This window comes from Cuculus canorus, chromosome 11 (genome assembly GCF_017976375.1).
Source record: "Cuculus canorus isolate bCucCan1 chromosome 11, bCucCan1.pri, whole genome shotgun sequence".
Classification (NCBI taxonomy): Eukaryota; Metazoa; Chordata; class Aves; order Cuculiformes; family Cuculidae; genus Cuculus; species Cuculus canorus.
This window is the reverse complement of record NC_071411.1, coordinates 18,573,953-18,596,082: the sequence shown is the minus strand read 5'-3', so window position 1 is coordinate 18,596,082 and position 22,130 is coordinate 18,573,953. Positions and strand designations below refer to the sequence as shown.

Sequence of the window (22,130 nt, the reverse complement as noted above, 5' to 3'; positions counted from 1 at the left end):
GAATCTACACATCATCCTATTAATGTTCTGCGTAGTTTTAATCTTATTTTAGCATAACAAGAAACATAAATTTGTCCAAAACCAAATTCTTCAGAGTCTCTCCTTCAGTTTTTCCAGTAGAAGGAAAGAATCTAGTGAGAGGGAGTTACCTATCTTCATTTCATTACTGCTCCACTGAGAGAAAACATTCTACCTTCTTCCCTCTTTTAATTTAAACAATTGCACCCAAATGACAATGATTCTTCCCATTATTTAGAATAGAAAGATCTGGCTACATAAGGAGAAGGATCAACAAAAATTAGCAAAGTCAAGGGACAAAGCCACATGTGTACTGGCTTGGAACTCAGGATTTAGGAAACAGGAACATACATCTCAGGTGTGTACAGCTTCACTGACAATTTTTAGTGATACTTAAGTGTGCACGTACAAATTGTATATTCATGTTTTATCAGCGTGCATTTGGGTTATCCTCTCACAAATCCCGCTCTCTTATCCACTGAAAAACTGATCCAGGTTTCAGCCTTTTACTGAAAAAAAACCCATACAAAATACACTTCACCCTTTATGTGTTGTAGAGTTCATTACAGAAGCAGCAGTCTTCTGCTGACATTTTAAACTGTTCCATTCAATCACACTGGACTTTACAGCTTGTTTTGAATATTCTTTTACCTCTGTGGCATTGCCACTGATTCGCTCTGGTCAGAAGCCATAGGGTGTATTTATTTTGAGCAAACCAGTGGGTTTTCTGAGTGAATCATCATCTTTTTCTGAAGGAGCCTAACAACTAATCTCTTCACCAACAAACTGCTCTCTGGGAAGTTCATTACACCCTCAGTTTCCAGGATTACCAGAAGTCATTCTGCTTTTTTGTTACACTCTCAACCGTGACACGAAGCACCAGTGCTCCGTGCAATGACAAGGTGAACAGAATTCAGCTGGACATCTTTAATTTTTCAGACCTAGAACATTATGTTCCATTCATTTTTATGATACTTATTTCAAACTTTCTCCACATAGGTCTTGGGTACAAAGGTGATATTTTTCTTTGGGGTTTTTTTTCATAGCGCTCTCAGCCATCCACAGAACTCATCAGCTGAATTGTCATCAGCGATGTCAAGCTTTACAACGGTCCCATTGATTGGTGTCTCCCAAAGGCACACTGTAATCATTTTACCACTGATAGGGTTACGGGCAGACACACACTCTGACATTCCCCTTAGATATGATAAATGCAATCCTCATTTTCTCAGATCTTGTGCAATTCACCACATATCCATCTATCACCACAGAACGACCCTTCCTATTCCACTGGAGCTGTAAAGCCCAAAGACATAAATATCTTCCTAAGTCATACATATGCCATACATTCCACAGTACTGTTTTTGATTAGTTCATGGTGGTTCAGCTCATCATCTCCTCAATGAAAATATCAGCTAGTGTATTCCTTTTGAATTATTCTGTACAGCATCACTTTGAATAAAACATTAATAACAGGCTTCTCCCGCAGTGGATCTATCTTTCTTAAATACCAGAGGGTATTTCTGCCATGTGCCACACACTGATCACTTCGTTTGCAGACTGCCACGATCACTCTTGCTATAATATCAGAATTTGCGGTTGTTACAAGCTAAAGCAAAGATCTGATCTGACTGTTTCAACAGCATGTTCTCCACTGATGTCTACTATCATCCGCAAGTGACCATCAGTTCTAACATTCACACAGTTCCTGAACACCCTTGTCAGCCCACCACCAACTGCCATGCCTGAGAAAGCCTGAGTGTTATCCACATACAGACATTTTAAGACACGCACAATGCAGACATGGTTAAGGTTCTATGTGTTCATGGAAGCAGAAGATGAAACATACAATCAGCATAATCTTCTAACTAAAAAGGTCATAAGACAATTCCACAAGTACTATGACTGAGTACAAACGACATCCTGTGTCTGCAAACACGACATCCAGTAGCCACAGTAATTCATATGGCCTGTTTGCAAAGACAGCTCATTAAAGAGAATTAATTTTCATTGAAACAGCAGAAGAAAAAATCCATGCCAATGCAGCAAGATTGCTTTTCCATATTAAAATTACACTTTTATTCAGTTTTTTATTTTTATTATATTTAAATATCAGTCAAGTGCACATCTAAATGGATGCAGGTTGATTTGAATTAGAATAGGTAATTCATAGCAGCAATCAAAAAAACATAAACCACATAAGAATATACACCTTTTGTTTAAGAAGTCACGACATTGCTGGCTTACTATTTAATGTGCATGTTCTTGCTGCCAAATAAGAACGTCAACCCCAAAGTTACGGGTACTGAGGAACTAAATACTTTCGTGTGGATTAGGAAGAATGATGCCTTGATTCAGGAGAAGACTGGACCAAAGCAGAAAGTTTTATTCTTAAAAACTATATGTATATTGTGACTATGCAAGAATCACCTCATTACTGTAATGATTAAAAAGTCTTAAGTATTTCAAGTCTTAACTACTACATCTCAGTTCAATGCAATTTAAGATTCAACCCATAATAATTTTCCCCAAAGATTTAACTTTACCAGTTGTTACTACTGCTGTGCTTAGATTTCAGAGCTGTAAAGCAGTTCTCAAATATACAAATCTGTCAAAAATAATTCATAATAAATATAATTTATCTTAAGTGTTCATACAGGAAAAAAGGACAGTGAAAAACATCAGTCAGTAAAGACTAAAAGTTGTCTCATTTGAGACCATATTTTTAGATACATATAAAGTAGTTACAACAGAGAAAAGCAAGGATCAACAAAACAATTATTTTTCAAAATTCACTCAGATAAGAGTTAAACATTTTACCATCATAAATCAAAGTATTTAGTTAAATGGAATTTCCCTCAAGGCTTAATATCCAAATCAAAATGAACACAAATTGAAGTGTTACATACTTTCGGTCATTCCTACAATGACCAATTCAATAATCCTAAGTGGAGCATTACTGCTGATAGCATTCTAAGTTGAATAAGACAATTTGACAGTTACCGTACTTGGAAATTTTACTCTAGTGAAAGCACATAGGGCTATAAAACCTTCTTTCTGAATGTATGACATGGGAAACGCCTCTAACCAGCATTTACTGAACGTTTTGTGCATCTTTTGCTAATACTCTGAAAACAACAAGTAAGAATTGGTCGCTGCAAGAGCAAAGCAGTCAAGGGACCCACCTAGGAACTTCAAAGGGCAACCTGCATAAACCTCATGCCCTAACACAGCTCTCCTCACAGAACTTCAAAGTGCTATGAGCTGGCCTAAGGTACAAAATTCCAGCTGCACTATTTTGGGAAAAGACAAACTCTCCATGCAAGTTTCAGCATTTTAAATGCTTAGAGAACACTCACAATGAAAATTGTGAGCTTACATATACAACTGAAAGCTTTTCACCTTCCTTTTCAGATAAGATAATCACAAGGCTTTTTGGAAGTTAACTTTCCATGCAATCCAAGATGCTCCATCTAGTTCTGGACATTATTTCTTTTTTTTTTTTTTTTTTCTCTTTAAACAGAAAAAGAACCCAACTCCAAACCTTTTCATTATTATATCAGGCTTACATGTGCATGTCTGGTAATATTTTTTTAATGTCTATTTTTCTAGCGTTTCACTCCTTCTGTCACTGGGGGTGTGAGCTGGTTGCTGACTCTGCCGATCGGCAGGGAGCTGAGGGGGGGGAAAGGACTCTCTCTGTCTTTCATTCAGAGAATAGAAATCTGCAAGATGCTCAGTGTGACAGATGAGCTCTGTGAGCTGCAGCAACTTGTTCCGCTTGTCAGCCTCCCAGAGCCTACAGTAGCGAGACACAATTGCGATGACACCACGATCGCAGAACTGGGTCAAACATACGGTCACTTTAAAACAGAATGTCAGCCGTTCTTTCTACTTGAGGAATTTGATTCGGTGACACTAAAAGCTGTTAGATACCATTAGCTTTATATCTGGGTTCAAAATGGAACGGTTACTTTGACAGTATTTGAACAGTCCTTTCACGAGCCCTGCACTGCCATTAAAGTTTGTAGGAATCACAGGCTGTCAAATAATATCACTGTTGCCCAAAGGGATTGGGCACTTAACAACCAGAACACTTTCCTGTGTTGCATCAGGGGATCTGTGCCCTTGGAGTAATATTTCCATTATGAGCTTTGGGAATTAAATGGATTAAAATCCTCACAGAATTTTATAGAAGAAAGATTATACAGATATATTTTTTTTAATTACAGATATAAAAAGATACCTTAGACCTGTTATTTTGTTTAAATCATCATCTCATACAGAAATGAATTTTTTATTTTATTTTAGTGTAATAGAAGAATTAGTAATTGAACGATAGTAGACAATTAAAGAGAACTGACAAGTTATATTTAATAATCTATTCCAATTATTTCCCTAAATCTTGGAAGGGTCACATTACATTGGGACAACGAAATACCCCATGCAATACTACTGGCATGCAGTTTAAATAACTGTGGTCTACAGATCATGCTATACAGTGGATTCTGATAACATCTGGAAAAGCAGATCTTAAGATGAAGATAGTTCCAATCTTACTCTGACAATCAATCATCAGAAGCTTTATTAAATCATATACAAACCCATCTTCTTTAATTGAATTCCATGATGTACATGTTTCAGCACAGGCAACCTCTGTCCAAAGCACTAGAAATGTAGAAGGAAACAGCAGGAGTCTGAGCCATCCAACAGTAACTTCCTTCTCAATATTTCACCAATTTGTGATGGCAGCCTTAGTCAAGCTCAAATACCCACCGTACCGGATTCCACAGATGAGTTTACATGTATTTCAAAACGCCATATTCAAAGCATTTTATGTATTTTGGAGTTTGATGTATATACTTCTCTGGTTTATGTTACACAGTTGCCTGTCTAGCTCAACATAAAAATTTTCTGTTCAGTTAAGAAGATTCACATTTTTGTGCTTTTAAAAACGTACAAATTCTTTAAAATAATTGTTTACTTGCTTTGATTTCTAAATGTCTTTGATCTCACTCATTAATATTCATTAGTCTTCTGATGTTGGACTAATGAGACTCTTATGCGGTTATGAGAAGTGATTTAGACAGTTATCAAATTTTTCTGATTTATGTTTTTCATCAACATTGACAATACTTTATTCTTTGTATTTTCCAGCTTTTACTTCAACTTCCTGAAGACATGGTCTACACCCTCCAAAACAAAGCGGAATTCAACAAATGTGTGACTAATTCAGTCAATTATGAGCACAGAACCCTAAATGGACAACAGCACGAACACACAATATATATGGACAGGACGAATAATGCTCATACGCAGCATCATTTCCTTTCACGTTTTACATACATTATTTATGTTTATGATGGAACATCTCTGGAGCAAAAAAGAAAGCATATAGCCACACCTTCTCAGCCTCAAGAATCTCCAGGCACAACAGCAGCAGTGCTGCTGCCACAAGACAATTCCAGCCCCTGGTGTTTCACATCCCAGCTGAACACACAACATGCACAAGCAGCTACTCACTTGCGTGCTTTGCATTTAAGAAACCATTGGACGTCTCCATCATGAGTCTCCACTAATGATGGAAACACATCTCCACATACGCACAAGAAGCTGTAAGGGTCTCCCCAGCACAGGCTGCCCACATCCCTGCAGTTCACACACGGCTAAGTCAGAGGCACCAAGGGGAACCAATGCCAGCTCACTGGCTGAGAAAATTCCTCAGAACATGTCAACAGTTTCAGGTTTAACACCCACTGCTCATTAAATGTTCCACATCACTAAGTTTCTCCATTTAGGATGATTTACACTAAGAGTACCTTTAGGCAAAGCAGTCCTATCCTCCTACACCTAATGTGTCTGCAAAGACAATTAAAAAATGCAATAACTTCCAAAAAAACATTGTTACTTCAGAATTAAATAGCACCAGTAACACTCACTTCTCCAACCAACTGCAGAGGTCTTTCGTTGAAACCTCATTTTGGTTAAAGAAATGAATTGGCATAAACTTCAATGCTCATCAAGTCAATGCCACACATTCACATCTGCTTCACTGACATCTGGATTTACCCACAACTGGTCTTAACACACCAGCTGACGACTGTGTCTGCTATAGTTATTACATTCTGGGCTTCCTCTGGTATTTCCAACTTAGAGATCAAATGTCACATATTACACTTTTTAAAAAAATAGTATTTGGAGATGAAGCTACACCAATTTAAAACCACTCATAACAGCTTTCTATCTAGGGATTAGCTCTTACACCACAAGAGAAATACCCATAAGCTTCCTAATGACAGTACAGTAAATACACAAAAGCAGCAAAGTACCTAATTATACTGTGCCCATTACAGCATACAGAGATCAGAACCTTTGACTACAGATCTATACACCAAATTTCCATACACAGAGAAAGTTCTTGCTCTAGTCTCAGTATCAAATAATAGCCAGAAAGTTCAAGGCACTAATTATTCCCAACTCTAGGACTCCCAGTTTATCTCACAGGGCACTTAATACCTAATGGCACTGGAATCCACCAACAAACCCCAACATTTCAAGCAAGTTGGTTTACCTATATCAACGTTTAAAAGATCTTCAGTGGTACCAGTGCTTGATGGTCTGTAAAGCTATGCATATTAACACAAATTTGGTTCTACATTACAGTATACTTCTGAAAAAAAAAAAAAAATAAGGAAGTCATTTTAGAAGCTTTAAGTAGCATCCAGAGCATTTGTATAAGCCAGATGCTGTGAATAATCATCCATTTCTAAATCTGATTATGCGCAACATCAGGCCTTCTATCTCACTCTCATCAAAGGTAAGTATTATTAATCTTCCTCCAAAGAACAGTATTTTCTTACTCTATTTTTCTCCCTTTCTAGTGCTTTCTTTTCACGTGAAATAACACAAGCCTATATTTAGATGCTTGGTCCTTAATTCTGATACTCAAACTCACTGCTTGGAGATGTGCCATTACAGCACACGTCCTACTGAGATTTTTACCTCAGCTAATCAAACCTTTCAAGAAGAAGTCACATCCCAGAACGAATGAGACATGAGAAGTGTTAATGTCACAATACCAGAAGGCAATTTGTTTCCTTGATACCTTGGAAAGTGAAAAAACAGGGTAAAACTTTATTTAGCAGAAATTGTTCCAAGTAAATCAAATATATAAAATAGTTCTGTATGGCTCATGTTATAAAACAGTTACATTCTAAGTTGTACTTCAAATATCTGAGAGCTCCCAAACTGATTTTTTAGGTTTGTGAAATCATACTCTCAGGGCCGAACGGCAGCCCAGGCAGGATGCATCTCTTAACAGGTATAAAACACTAGAGCTATTTAGTGGACTGTGATTCAAACAGCACTGAGGATAAGCTGACACAGAAATCTCTACCATTGAAGACACCTAAGTAAAAAGACAGTGCTACTAACAATAATGAACCAGTGGAGGGAAGCTTACAAATTATACTAATTAGTCAGAGGCACACAACAAGAGCCTCAAAGCAGCAGCAGCATCTTGGCAAATCTCCCACGAGCAAAGGCACTAGTAGCCCAGGCCTCACCATCCTCCTCCGCCTTTACAGTCCGTGTACTCGATGGTCTGCCATGCGCCATCAGAGGCCTGGCCAAACGCCCACGTTAATAAAGCCATTTTTGAAACTGAAAACAAATCTGTGTGACCAGTCTGTTGCTAATAACCAAGCGTGGTTATGGCCATACAAACTGAAGCAACATACACTAAATTCATCTTTGGCAAGGAAGATCAATGTTCTCCATAGAAAGACATCTATGACTACTAAAAGAGCTGCAGCTTCCTAGGAGAAATTCATATTCTTTCACCCTTAAAAAGACTCAGAACAAGTTTCTAACCTTTCATATAACTGCAAAACATGTCAATCCTTGCCATGAAATGTGCATCAAAACATAGATAACAAGTTTTGGTATTATGTTCATTCAATGAGTACACCCTGCCTTATTCGGATTTCATCTCCTGAAGTCAGAAAAGAAACCATGTGAGCGTATCTTTGACAGCAAATTCCAATTTGGTTAAACAACTTAAGACTTTCCAAATGAATGCAAACTTTGAAAAACGCCTGCGTGTTTAAGTGAAAAATCATCGCTGTTCTGAAAATCTCTTCGTTGCCATGAGTTATTAAAAGAGTCAACAGAACTAATTCTACAGACAGAATTGCAGCACAATGGAACTTACACAAGCCTTTTTCAGGACAACACTTAGGCACCTTACAGATGCAGTTTCTTCTTTATTTAACAGAAGCCCACTTCCTCACTGATCGTCATTGGTTCTGTGACTGAAAACTGTAATTAGTTATGCTTCACACACACACGAGTCCTTTTGTGGTTATACGATTCAACCTGAACATTAATTAGCAGGACTGTTAAAGCATCCAAGAAACTGCAACTCCACTCCTATCTTATTAAACCATTTGTGGTGAAAGACAGTTAAATACTGTGTATCATTTAAATGCATTACTCTATATCTCAGAAAATATTACTGACACATGAATTAAACATACCAAGAAACCAAAAGTCACATAAGACTACTTATTAATTTTTGCAAACAGCACTTAATTTTTAAGATCACATAAAATCAGAAAAAAATAAAATTCATTACTAATACCGTTTTATTTTCAAAGAGACCTCATAGTTACAAATGAGTTTCACTAGATAAGTTAAACTGACAGCAAAAAAACAACAAAGAAAAACAATTTTCATTAGTTCAAATGAAAGTAACAGTAACAAGGGCTACCAGCAGTAAAACCCCGACTTCTTTAAATTCCAAAATGAATCTCCTCTCCTGACCTTTATAGAGCTCAGGATGCATACATACACAGAATAAACAAAATAATTCGAAAGCAAATTCACTGAGTGCGCCTGACCTTTGCAACAGCACAGATAATTTTAATCAGATTTGCACAATGTTAGTCTGCCTTGGTCGCTACGTAGCAACACAAAGATGACAAAACTGCTTAAGGAAAAAAGACAACACTTTACCAAAAGAAAGCATCTTTAAAGATTCTTTGAAATACCCCACAGTCCTAATGGTGTCAGGCTCAATGAAGAGCTCTCAAACTCTGCTCCCCTGGTGTCCAGCTAAAGCTGTACAGTTCAGCAATTCTCTAGAGAGAAAAGCTCTTTCTGCCAGTTAAGCAAGTTTGTCAGCGATGCTGAAGAACTGACAACTGAAAGAAAAAAAGAAGAAGTTACGCGAATATTTTAAAAGTAGTTTTTCGCAGGAGGGGCCAGCATTCGCCTCCTTGATCACCTGGCCTACAGCGGGCTACTTAGAGCTTCTCAGTTATGTTTATTATTTAGAATTTCAGAGATGAGTAACAAAATCAAGATTTGCAGCATAAATGATCTGACAAGCACTGCTGACTAGTAAAAACCTCTAGCTACAAGGAAATGGAGTTCTCAGAACTAGACACCAATTAGCCTTAGTTGAAAGGAGCTGGCAATCCCTTCCTTCCTGAAGGACAGATGTTACAGCAAGAGTTATAAACCACTCAGCAGCCACCAAAGTGACTACTGCTTTTAACAACTAGAAAAAGAAAGAAACCTTATGCTTTATGCAAGCTCCAAATCACCTTACTGAAAGCGTAGTTTTACTACTTCTTCCTGCTGAAATGAGGGGAATTAACATGGAGAGCTGAAAGACCTGTTCAGATTCAGAACGTGCCACCTTCAGCAGATTAGACCTTCTACACTTAGTCACAGGAGGGTGCCAGTCAACTGGGAAACACAGCACGAGAGTAAACCACAACTAACTAAACAAAGACACTTATGAAATGCTGAAGTTTGGTTTCAGTACTTTTGAGAAAATAACAACAGCGAGTAGAGCAGAGATGCTCGTTAATTTAGTATTTACCCAAGACTAAAGCTTAATTTCTTGGCATTTACAGGGAAACGTGCAGTTTAACAAACCACTTAGACAACAGGACAGAAAGGAAGTACAAAGGAAATACTGTTAACTGCATAGATGTGTAACTATGCATGTCTCTCAAACTAATGTCACACATGGGCTGTTCCCTTACAGAACCACCACTACCCTTGTAGTATTTACAAGCAGCAGGATGAGCCACAAGTGTTTCTGAAGACAGAATTTGGTCACCTTCTCCACATTCAGATCATGAAGAACAAACACCATAACATTCCACACAGCCTCTAAAACAATAAGCAACACAACAGTTTATAAATCCTTTGAAAACAAGTGTTGCTGAGACTTAACACACCTGAAGGTGGGATCATGAACAAGACTGTTTTCCAGAATAGCAATTCCCCATTTCCATGTCACTGATTCATTATCTGAATGTGCCATAGGCCAGCCAGCACTTTCTGATCATGGCAACAATCACATTCCTCTACTGCCAGACTGTTTTGGTCTTTTCCCTCCTTTGCTCACAGCTGATTTTCTCTTAGAGCTTGTCTTTTGCCACAGCTATCTGATATCCTCATCTATTCCTAATAAGGAGTTTAACTTATCCAGCTTATCAGGAGGGTTGAAAGAGAGCAGATCACTCTGTGCAGTCACTTACAGAGTCTGACAACGTAAGGCATTCTGACCTTGCAAACAGTCACACAGGACCCAGCACTTGGAAATGAACATTAGAGAAATGGAAACTTGAGTGAGGCCCAATTTCCAGTCACTGAAAGTAATTTAAAATGAGCTGAAAAAAATATAAATAGGTATTGAAGTAACTTATGATTATGTTATCGCATTACAACTTAATAATATGAAAGGGAAGTTACCACACTGCTGCAAGGTAAAGTCCATTTTTGTTTTGTTTGGGGTAGGAGAAGCAAGGCCACCAGTACTACTAATTACCACAGTTCCAACTTAGGCAAGCTCCAATCTATGAAACGATCACTGGAGTCCAGTAGAAAAAAATAGAATTCAATCATTCCCATGATTAAGGGAAAAGAATGCTTCTATAAAAAGATGTAAAGAGACATGCTCTGTTGAACTGCACATTCAGGAAAAGCTTATTCAGTCAAAACCTGCTCTTTTTTATTCAAGACTTTTTTGTTGTTTGTTTTCACAAATTCAGAGAAGGTCAGACTGAGGAAATCCCAGCCTTGATCTGATTATTACTTAAAACTGCTCTTCTTTTTTCAACTACAGCTTTCAAGATCTTCTTCCTACTATCCTGAAAAATCAAAATGGACAATCACATGTCAATGTTTTCAAAAGGAAACACCACTAACAGCAACATCTGCTCAGTAGCAAACACTCTCTCAACCAAGAAACACAGAAGGTATGTAACTTCATTGTAGGCATTCACTCTAATTTAATTTCATAATAAGGTCTCCTGAACTGTCAGGCAAAGTTCAAAGAAGTTTCTCCTAGGAATATTTGTAGTCACGTGTATTTCAAGCAATAGGCTTTAAGGCAGCATTTATCTGAATTTCTTAAAAACTTCTAAATCAATGTATATACTATGCTGGCCGCTGAGGGCATATAGGGAAAATTACTCAGAAAGCATATTCAAGAAAAACTAGCGGTAAAAGTATAGGCCAATGACTTATCCATGCTCTACTTGACCTGTTAAAATTTACAATGCAGAACCTGTATGACCTGTCCTCAATACACAATAATAAATTATATTTTTATGCTGAAATTCTGTACAATGTTTTTATGCCAATACATATTTTAATAGGTATTTTTATGCCAATACTTCTGCACACTGTAATGCAACTCAGCTGCTGGTCCCTTACAAAACGGCTACATCCCAACCTGATGCTAAAGTGGAATAAATCCAGTTCTGATGCAGTGCCTTTATGGCTGGAAGTCTGCAAATAGCATCCGTAACGAAATGACAGTGTTCAGCTTATCTCTAAAACTGACTGTAAGCATCCCACTGTCATTAAGAGCTCAGAGGCATCAGCCACCTTTCAACAGAGAAATCCAATAACAGATGAATGATTATCTAGTCCACTTCGGATCACCATATGGCCAGTGCTAAAGGACTGTTCAGAAAGTGTCCCTTTTCACCTCGGTTGGGGCAACGCATAAATAAAGTGTCACTCTGTCCATACCACTGCAGTGTAAATCTGGTTCAGAGGATGAGGCAGTCTCCATTACTCCATGCTTCCAAGCACAATTTTCTGGGTAGCACAGCTACCTAAAGCAGCTCCCAATCCTCTCCCACGATCTTGCCTAAGCTTGCGTGAGCAACTGTGTGCAGGTTGTACAATAAATTGGAACAATGAACTTTTCAAGTTTGTCAAGGTTGAAAACAACCCTTCTTTGTACAGTCAGTCTGCCCAGGTGTCTCCACTGCTGACTTACCACTCGATGCAAGAAACAGCTGTAGCAGGATAACAAACGTGTTACACACAGGGAAAGAAACCAGCAGCTGAGATGGAGTTGCTTGATCTGGAATTCCTTGAGCTGGTTATGCTATTAAAAATAACAAAGTAAAATCAAGGAATTAGATTCTGTTAATAAAAACTACTTTTTGCAGTGGTTCAATATCATAAGACTGACTATCCTAAAAAAAGCTGTGCTGTTCGCTAGCAGGCAGTTTAGAAAATTGATTTATTTTTTTTATCAGTTCTCAATTAAATGATTACAGAAGTATCTCCAGACAGACCCCTGTATGGAGACTCAAGCACCAGCTCAGTACTTCTTGTATCCATCTAGCAAGTAGTCTTACATGTATAGGTGCAGCTCACTCCTATCGTCAGGCAATACCTCCCATCCTTCACTGTGACTGTTTCTGCATGGACTCAAGCCACAGCTTCAAACTGACAGTCATTTCCATCGTCCCTATGGCCCCTTTCATCCACCTGACCATTCCCACAACCTCACCTAACACGAGAGTACCTTGAACTGTATGTTGAGTTACAAATAAAAAAACACAGTAAGATCGTTTGCACTGTGTTGCATGAACACCCAACCAACGCTACATCTTCTGTGGTTTAAATCCTGCACGGAGCACCTCCCTATATCTGCAGAGCCTCATCCTGATTTTTGTTACAAAGGTACAGACTAGCCACTAGTTACCAGCCCACACCGAGCAGGTTAACTGCTGCAGCCCCACTGCTAAGAACATTCTTCCAACTCAGTACTTGAAAGGACAGCTTACAATAAATAAATGTACAGCAATTTATTATATAAATAATATTTAAGAATATCTATTATATAAACAATAAATAGTTAAGAGTTTTTAACAGGCAAATGACTGCTATTACAGAAGTCTGTAATGAGAACAGAACCAAAAGCACAAGTTGACCACCTGCATGCAGCAACAGGCAGACAGGCACAACAGCTTCACAACTGACATTTCACAAAACAATATCACTGTGGTTTCCTGATAATTTAAATACAACTTCCGTGAAAGCCTGCACAGCAAGGAGGCTGAAACCCAAGGCCACAAAATTTTCCACTGAAATATTATGTAGAGGACTGGCTCTTCCTTTGAGATGAACTTGTCTGTATTTTTGTCTATAAATACATGAACCTAAACATATTTTAAACATGACTACATATTTTCCTCAGCAAAACATCTGCCTAATCAAAAATAAGACTGGAGAAATTTCTGCTTCAGAAACTGTCAGCCTCTGGCCTGGACAGGCGCACACTCTCCTGGGTTGAAAACTGGTGGGATGGCCCAGAGAGTGGTGGTCAATGGAGTTAACTCCAGCTGGAGGCCAGTCACAAGTGGAGTTCCTCAGGGCTCAGTACGGGGTCCAGCTCTGTTCAATGTCTTTATCAATGACCTGGATGAAGGCATTGAGTGCACCCTCAGCAAGTTTGCAGGTGACACTAAGCTGGAAGTGTCGATCTGCTGGAGGGTAGGGAGGCTCTGCAAAGGGATCTGAACAGGCTGGACTGCTGGGCTGAGACCAATGGCATGAGGTTTAACAAGGCCAAATGCCGGGTCCTGCACTTGGGGCACAACAACCCTATGCAGCGCTACAGACTGGGGGAAGAGTGGCTGGAGAGCTGCAGGGAAGAGAAGGACCTGGGGGTGCTGGTTGACAGCCGACTGAACATGAGCCAGCAGCGTGCCCAGGTGGCCAAGAAGGCCAACGGCATCTTGGCTTGTATCAGAAATGGGGTCACCAGCAGGTCCAGGGAGGTTATTCTCCCTCTGTACTTGGCGCTGGTGAGACCGCACCTCGAATACTGTGTTCAGTTCTGAGCCCCTCACCACAAGAATGATGTTGAGGCTCTGGAGCGTGTCCAGAGAAGAGCAACGAAGCTGGTGAGGGGGCTGGAGAACAAGTCTTATGAGGAGCGGCTGAGAGAGCTGGGGCTGTTTAGCCTGGAGAAGAGGAGGCTGAGGGGAGACCTTATTACTCTCGACAACTACCTGAAAGGAGGTTGTGGAGAGGAGGGAGCTGGGCTCTTCTCCCAAGTGACAGAGGACAGGACAAGAGGGAATGGCCTGAAGCTCTGCCAGGGGAGGGTCAGGTTGGATATCAGAAGAAAATTCTTCACAGTAAGAGTCATTGGGCACTGTCAGAGGCTGCCCAGGGAGGTGGTCGAGTCGCCTTCCCTGGAGGTGTTTAAGGAACGGGTGGATGAAGTGCTGAGAGACATGGTTTAGGGAGTGTTAGGAATGGTTGGACTCGATGATCCAATGGGTCCTTTCCAACCTTGTGATTCTGTGATTCTGTGAAATTTATACACCTTAGTTTTAGGGAAGCTCCCTTCTGTCCTTCCCTCATCTCCTTCTAAAATTGAATGTTTTAAAGTCAAATTTGACCTGAAAACTTCTCTGCAATGCATTAAATTCTGCTATTCTAGAACAGTATTCATCAGAACCATAAAATTCTTAAATATTTAATAACACAACACACACTAAAAAGAGACTGAAAGCCTGAAATCATTAGGAGATGTCCCAGCACAAGAAATAAAAAGGAGACATACATTTTTCTGCAAGTGTAATTTCAAAGTCCTTTCACACGGGGATCTAAAGACTGTCAGCTTGGCTGCTCTGCTACTGTATATTAAATAAGCATGTAATGAAGCTCGTGGTTTTGATTCATTGAGATGCCAAAGATCGTGGGTAAAGCATATGAAATTAATGATTTTTTTTGAAAGTGGAATATCAAGAAGGTGGCAAGAACCAGGTACAGCATCAAAAAGAACAAAATACTGACAACAGAGAACAACGTAAAATCCAGCCTCACTGCATTTTAGTGACCATTTAGAAAAATAAAGCATGAATGTAATTTAAAAGCTATTTCCAAATCCAGAAAGACGATGAAATAGTTCACTTCCTATCAGTCCAGGCATTCATTACATTATTTTTATTAACAGAACATCAATTCCCAGTCTCAATAAAACCTAAATGCAAATCTGACCCTCATGCGTTACCTAGCGCTTTCTAACCTGCCTTCACTATCTCTTAGTCCTCAATGAAGATGTACACAAATCCAGCAAAACAGTTTAGAAGCTACTTAATTTTCAGTATTTGCATAATACCATCGGACGGGACAAATAACATGCATGCTTAGTGCCAAATGTCAGCACTATGCCAAGTTAAAGCCTTACGCTTTAAGGTTTCAGAAACAATTCTGAAAACAAATTAAAGGACATATGTAAACCATTGCAAAAAGTCATTGTGCAGCAAATTCTGAACCAGAGAGTACCCTCCGACGCCAGTATGTACCAGACACATTAGGCTGTTAGCAACTTAAGACCTTGCTAAATCTGCGCAAATGCTAATGCTAAAACATATTTATGTTCAGAGGAATTAATGTTAACAATTTTGACTATTCACGCACTAAGCCACAGCATTACTTTGACAAAGCCACAGGCAGCACTGCAGAGCCAATATGTAAAAGCTGTACTTGGAAGCATCTAGAGATATGAAGCTGATCTACGTAGTTGCTCAGCTGGTTGCATTATATCCCGAATCTGATGAGCTGTCCTGGGAATATTCAGTATTGCAGAGAAAACTGATGAGAGGAAAACCACGCATCCCAATTAAAATCAAAAGGTTTATTTACAGCTACTAATTAAAAAAAATTCCTTTAGTGTTGCCTATAAGGCTAAAGATCACTCTTTTACAAAGATCTATTTATCATTTTTAAAGTTTACTGCTCCAGTAGTAGAATAACCACAACACTCACAAAATGAGCAGCCCTTCAGAAGCACTGAACATTTCTACTGTGATTTTAAACGTTTGAGAAAGAGGGTTTATTTTTGAAGAATCAAATTTGGCATTACCCGAACCTCTCCTCTATCTAAGGCCACTATTGTTTCACATGGCACAAAGGAATATAACCTTATATCCCAAAAGGAAACAAAGTATAGAGCATACCTCTTTTTTAACATTGGAAAACCAGGTATCAGCTGTCAATGAACTATCTTGATTAATTAAATCATCACCTTACTACGCACACTCTGCATGAAGTCTACATTTTGCTCATCTATTCACTGTTGGCCATTAAAACATGCCTGACCTTTCAAGTCCCTTCTAACAAGAAAAAAAAGCAAAAATTACCAGGGGCTGCTGACCATGACAATCTATTCAATTTTCAGCATTTATCAATGCTTGATTCTGCAACAGACTTGCATGTTGATAATAAAATAAGTGATTCCTACACCTTTCTTTCTCTTTTTTTTTTCCTGTGCAGATTTTTTAAGACCAAAGGAATCTGTGGCTCTTCTGGAGAACACAATCCTACCAAACTCACAATTGTTCAAAAGCTTTCACTTACACAAAGGTAAATCAGTATTCTGAATCTTTACAACATAATCACCATTTCTGTGATGTGTATGTATAAAGCAAGAATAAACTGTAAACTAGAAATTCTTGTGTTTAGCCTCGAGAAAAGGAGGCTGAGAGGAGACCTCATTTAAAATGAAAATCTGGTAACTTAAACAGAAGAAATGGCAGAAGCGAGCTTTAGTAATCTTGTAAGATTTAGAAAAGCAAGTAGGAGTGGGAAGGTCCAGTACCAGTGGCTGACTTTAACAAGGATAGCGTTAACAAAGGAAAATGAAGCTAAAAAGTAGTGTTAGCTGTTTTGTCTACTCATTATGAAAACTTGTGGTTTTCGAACTCTGTTTGGTCCATGACACTACTCTATATATAGGAAATAAGATTAGAGAAGCAAGAAACGTCTAATTACTGCAGTAAAAAGGAGTCTAGTTAACAAAGCATGTCCTTAGAAGTGTCAGTAATGTGGTGTCCACAATTATGACAATCTGATTACTGTAAGATGTGCCTCCAGAACGCTAGTTTTCCTATGTTTAAATAACTGCTATGCTGATCAAGCTTTTCTTCAACACAAGAAGCTGAAGTTTAACCAGACTAAGAATCAAAGATGATTCCTTAATGTCCCAATCATAGCAAATTCTCTGGCTGACTACAGCTAATAATTCTATTAAAATGTAATTAACAAATCATCTGAACTAACACATCATCCCAAATCCTTGAAATGCAGCACAGTGATAGCTGCTTCTGGTGGAATATTACAAAGGTAGCAGAAGATCAACGTAAGTAAAACTGAATGTCCATAAAAATACTCATGAAGTTTGCCAAATATATCTCCTGTACTTCACCTGTAGACGGGGGGAAAAAAAGTAAAATAAAGCCAGCCTGTGAGAATAATTTAAATGTAAGTGCAAATAATCTATACTAAGGCAAACAAGACATTTAAGTCATGATTAAAAAAAAAAAGGAGGAAATATGGATGATATCGCTCAACCTAAGTTCCATTTCAAAAAACCTAATCTTAACGCACAAAATAAAATTCCGGCTACATCACACCAAATTATTTGGAAATTATCAACTCATATTTCAGAATCATTCTAGTATTAGAATTTGAGCAATTTAAGCAAGCTACAGAAGTCAACAACAGTTTTCTTGCAGACTTAACAGATCCACTTTTGGGCCTCTGTGTAGTAAACATGACTGATTTGTCTGAAGCTGTTTATGTACACACTGATATTCCTTACAAAAATCAGTTATAAGGTTCAGAAGCGGCAATATTTTTAAATATCGCAGAAAAAGACAAAATTACAAATATATATAAGTACATAAAAAACTAATTTACATAAGTGAAGCTGCTGACACCAGAGAGGAAAGAATGAGTTTGACACGTATAAAACTGCATAATTCTATTTGCTGCAAATTCACAAAAGGGTTCGTGTGACAGATGACAAAATGAATGTGAGAGGATTACACACTGTTAACTATAAAAAGGCAAATCCTATAAAGTACGTACACAGTTGTAATATGCAAGACAAGCGGATAATCCTGTGCTCAACACTAAGTTACGTGAGTTGACCCAAGCCATTGTTTCCAATATCACCTCTATATCCTCCAACTTTCACGTGAAAATATTAACTAGATCACTAGTAAGGTCGAGGGAACTGCCAACACACAACTCAAAAGCCGCTGAACTAAAATATTTGACTATTACTACAGCCTTAGTTTAACACACTCTCCTCACTGCAGTCTACACCTGAGGCCTAAATCATAGCAAAGGTAAAACAAAATTATAAAAAGCTGAACAGAAACATCTGGAAAATGGACTCAACGGGAAAACCCTGTTTAATAATTGAGTAAATGAAAACAGGTAGGCTCCACAGTTTTCACATACTGCCGCTTTAATTCTTCCAAGTTTTCTCAAGACTATAATACCAATTAAATAAACAGAATGTTTTGAAGAGATTTAATTGGAACGTGCAACAGAAGTGCTACACTTGGAAACATAACAGCTCATAGTGAATGAAACCAGCAACATTTCTGCCCAAATATCTTACAAGAGAAAAAAATAAGCAAGCTGAAAGAAATATAATAAAAGGTTTCATAGTAAGTGGCAGAACTGACAAGTGAACTGAATTCTTCTTTTACCAGCATTCTCTGCCTAACACTCACTCAGGAAAAAAGCAATGTGTGTGTATAAAATTCCTTTCCAGCACACAGGATGAAACTTTTAAAGATAGAAACACTACTCTGCTGTCATTCAAAGATTCAAAACTATTCAGAATATCTAAAAATGCATTTGAGGGGAAATATGAAAGCAGGTTATGAAGACACGGGACCTACCATTTATTGGAGATAAGAAACATCTTGTCCAGAGGAAAAATGCAAAGCATTTAATGCCATTTTTACATGAGAGATTCCAGTGATTCAATTTAAAATTAAGTAGCCAAGATCTTAGCACATGCTCTGGAATGTTATTTGAATCACCAACATCCAACATTTAAAATTAATTACTCAAAAAACTGCTTACAGATGACATATTGCATGCAATTATTCTTTGAGCTGAACTTTGTATTTTCCTCTTTTTAACGTTATCATTTAAGGTTTTTAATTACATTAAGCCCCACAAAAATAATTTAAGCCTAAGCTTTTTGTCTCAAAAGCAACTTTTACCTGAATATCCCCAAGTCCCCAGTTCTAGCCCAGAACCAACAAGACAACTTAGCACTTTTTAACTCTCTACCTTCTTTTTACTAATTTCCAGAGCAACTTATTGATAATTTGCATAATTAACCTTCTCCCTCAGACTCATGTTACCCCTAGGAACGCCACGAACTGCTCTGTCACTCGGTCTGCCCAGGCTCAGTTAAAACCCCTTCTGACAGGAGCATCAGGTCCATCCCTTGGACAAAACATGCAGAACACCTGGAATGATTTTAAGCACTACAACCTTCACATAAATTCATATACAAGTGATTGACCAAGGCCCCTGCGGTCCTGGCACAGCTGGTCCTTGCCATGACCTCTGTGCCTGCGTGGGGTCAGGAAGGCTGCTGTATTTCATAGAATCACAGAACGGTTTGGGTTTGAAGGGATCTCAGAGATCATTCAGTTCTAACATCCCTGCCATGGGCAGAGACGTCTCCCACCGGCTTTGATCAGACTGCTCAAAGCCCCATCCAACCTGGCCTTGAACACCTCCAGGGATGGGGCAGCCACAACTTCTCTGGGCAACCTATGCCCATGCCTCACCACCCTCATTGTGAAGAATTTCTTCCTAATGTCTAACCTAAATCTCCCCTCTTTCAGTTTAAAGCCATTACCCCTTGCCCTAGAACTACGTGCCCTATGGAATTTATACCCTAACAGCGTGCTGCTCCTGTAATGGGAATTACTTTGAGTGACTTTACTTCTCCTTAAGCATCCTTAAGCCCAAACCTTGAACTTTATTTTATATTCTAAAGGAACTGAGTATAACAAATGGAATACAAGTTTGATATATTTGCTGGAGCCAGTAACGCTGAGAATTAATGCAAGGCACTACTCATATTGCTGCATTAATGAACACTGCCACAAATAATGACCGATGCTACAAGCACTGTACCTTAGATGGTACACTCACATAGAAGACATTGTTTCCCCAACCCATGAATGCAGCATCAAGTGTCATTATTACTTAAAGCCAACTGAGAGTCACAATTGCCTTTTGATGCCACTGACATGGATAATGCCTTGGTATCTGTACTGCCATATAGCAAACTCCATCCATCAGTGCAGCGGCAAATGGAGCCACAGGACACAACGGAGACCAAACAATAACAACAATCCTCCCAAAGAACCATAGAATCACTAGGTTGGAAAAAACCTCCAGGATCACCGAGTCCAACCATACCTCTCTACCACTAAACCATGTCCCTGAGCACCTCATCTACCTGTCTTTTAAACACCTCAATGGATGGGGATTGCACCGCCTCCTTGGAAGCCTGTTCCAGTGCGCGATAACCCTTTTAAGGAATATTTTTTCCTGATATGCAGTCTGACCCTCCCCAGGTGCAGCTTGAGGCCATTCTTCCTGTCCCCTGGGAAAAGAGCCCAGCTCCCTCCTCTCAACAACCTCCTTTCAGGTAGTTGTAGAGAGTAATAAGGTCTCCCCTCAGCCTCCTCTTCTCCAGGCTAAACAACCCCAGCTCTCTCAGCCACTCCTTGTAAGACTTGTCCTCCAGCCCCCTCACCAGCTTCATTGCTCTCCTCTGGACACGCTCCAGAGCCTCAACATCCTTCTTGTGGTGAGGGGTCCAGAACTGAACACAGGATTGGAGGTGGGGTCTCACCAGTGCCGAGTACAGAGGGACAATCACCTCCCTGGACCTGCTGGTCATGCTGTTTCTGATACAAGCCAAGATGCCATTGGCCTTCTTGGCCCCCTGGGCACACTGCTGGCTCATGTTCAATCAACACCCCTGGGTCCTTCTCCTCCAGACAGCTTTCTAGCCACTCTTGCCCCAGTCTGTCCCACTGCACAGGGTTGCCTTTTGATGCCGCTGCCGTGGATAATCCCTGGGCTCTGTGCTGCCATAGAGCAACGTCCCTCTACCAGTGCACCAGAAACAGAACTGCAGGGGCACAAGGGAGACCAAACAATAACCAAAGAGAGGGAAATCTGCAGAAATAAGTTGCTTCAGACCTTTAAGACCGATCTTAAGTTATGCTTTAAGATCTCCATCTCCCCTCTTTCAGCTTCAAACTCTTGCCCTCGCTCTCTCCCTGATCCAGAGCCCTCTCCAGCTCTCCCGCAGCCCCTCTCAGCGCTGGAGGCTGCTCTAGAGTCCCCCAGAGCCTTCTCCGCTCCAGCTGAAGCAGCGCAGCTCCCCGCCTGTCCCCGCACGGCGGTGCCACAGCCCCCCGTTCCCTCAGCCCGCAGCCCCTCTACCCGGGGCGCCGCCGCGTGCACAGACAAGGGCGGCAGCGACCGCAAAATGGAGACTTACACGCCTTCTCCCAGCGCGCGTGCGCGGCGGCCGGGGGAGGGGGAGGGGGCAGCGCCGGGGCCGAGGGCGGGAGCGGAGGCTGACCCTCGGCAGCACCTTTACCTCTTCGCCCTTTTCCCCTCCCCTTTCCTTTCCCCTTCCCCTTCCCTCTTGCCTTTCCCCTTCCCCTCTCCCTTTTCCCTCTCCCTTGTCCCTCTCTCCCTTTTCCTATTCCCCTTTTCCTTTCTCTTTTCCCCTCTCCCTTCCCTCTTTGCCCTTTACCTTTCTTTTCTCTTTCTTTTTCCTTTTCTTTTTCCCTTTCTCCTTCCCTTTCCCCTCTCTCTTTCCCTTTCCCCCTTTTCCTCTCCCTTTCCCCTTCTCCCTTCCCCCTCCCTCTCCCTTTCCCCTTTCCCTCTCCTTTTTCCCTCTCCCTTTTCCCTCTCTCCCTTTC

At 39.9% G+C, this 22,130-nt stretch overlaps 1 protein-coding gene across 4 annotated transcripts in view; it reads right to left on the bottom strand.

Annotated features, from left to right (window-relative positions):
* Window positions 1-21,800, bottom strand: part of FHIT (fragile histidine triad diadenosine triphosphatase) — a 616,279-nt gene extending 594,479 nt beyond the window's left edge. The window contains exons 1-2 of one of the 4 annotated variants that reach the window (XM_054076605.1): window positions 21,701-21,738; window positions 12,329-12,439 (exon numbers count right to left, since the gene is read on the bottom strand). The gene's annotated coding sequence lies outside the window, so the exon portion shown is untranslated. Of the gene's footprint in view, window positions 1-9,033; window positions 9,053-12,328; window positions 12,440-21,642; window positions 21,662-21,700 lie in introns of those variants that run through there. The other 3 variants (XM_054076606.1, XM_054076607.1, XM_054076611.1) reach the window with 3 other exon arrangements.
* Window positions 21,801-22,130: the final 330 nt, after the last annotated feature.